The sequence below is a fragment of the Myotis brandtii genome, unplaced genomic scaffold, assembly GCF_000412655.1.
Source record: "Myotis brandtii unplaced genomic scaffold, ASM41265v1 scaffold658, whole genome shotgun sequence".
NCBI lineage: Eukaryota > Metazoa > Chordata > Mammalia > Chiroptera > Vespertilionidae > Myotis > Myotis brandtii.
Genome location: NW_005370558.1, coordinates 1,630,126 through 1,630,774, shown reverse-complemented (window position 1 = coordinate 1,630,774; position 649 = coordinate 1,630,126). Strand labels below are relative to the sequence as shown.

The 649-nt window shown below is 51.2% G+C and overlaps 1 protein-coding gene across 1 annotated transcript in view; it reads right to left on the bottom strand.

Annotated features, from left to right (window-relative positions):
* LOC102248489 (alpha-1-acid glycoprotein) overlaps positions 1–649 on the bottom strand; it is an 8,089-nt gene that overhangs the window by 935 nt on the left and 6,505 nt on the right. The gene's annotated exons all lie outside the window — the stretch shown is intronic.

Genomic DNA, 649 nt, shown 5'->3' with positions numbered 1-649 from the left:
CACTGTCCCTCACTCCTACCGTGCACCCGGGCCCTGTGCCAATGGATGTGGAATCAGAGGAGCCTCGTGTGAACTGTGGCTGTCAGGGCCTTTCTCCCCATTTTACAGATGAGGAAAATGAGGTTCAGAGAGGAGCCTCGGGTGTTGGTTCAATTCCATTGGCATTTGTGTGTTCCTGCTATGGGCCTTCTCTGCAGTGATGGTGGGGTCATGGGTGAAGTCAGCGCCTGCCCAATAAACAGGCTGCCACCCTTAGGTCCCAGAGGATAAAGAGTAGTTGAGCCCTAGCCGGTTTGGCTTGAGGATAGAGCATCGGCCCATGGACTGAAGGGTCCAGGGTTCAATTCCGGCAAAGGGCATGTACCTTGGTTGCAGGCTCAATCCGTGGCCCTGGTGTGGGAGGCAACCAATCAATATGTCTGTCAACATTGATGTTTCTTTTCTCTCTGTCTCTCCCCCTCCCTTTCTCTCTCTAAAAATTAATGGGAAAATATCCTCGTGAGCATTTACAAAAAACAAACAAAAAGAGTGGTTGAGAGGCAGGACTGGAACCAACCTCAGGTTGAGTCCAGGTCTAATTGCAGGATGAGTGAGAGAGACAAGTGGGCACCTGTCTCTCCATTTCCTGAGCTGATCACTGCAATGTCCT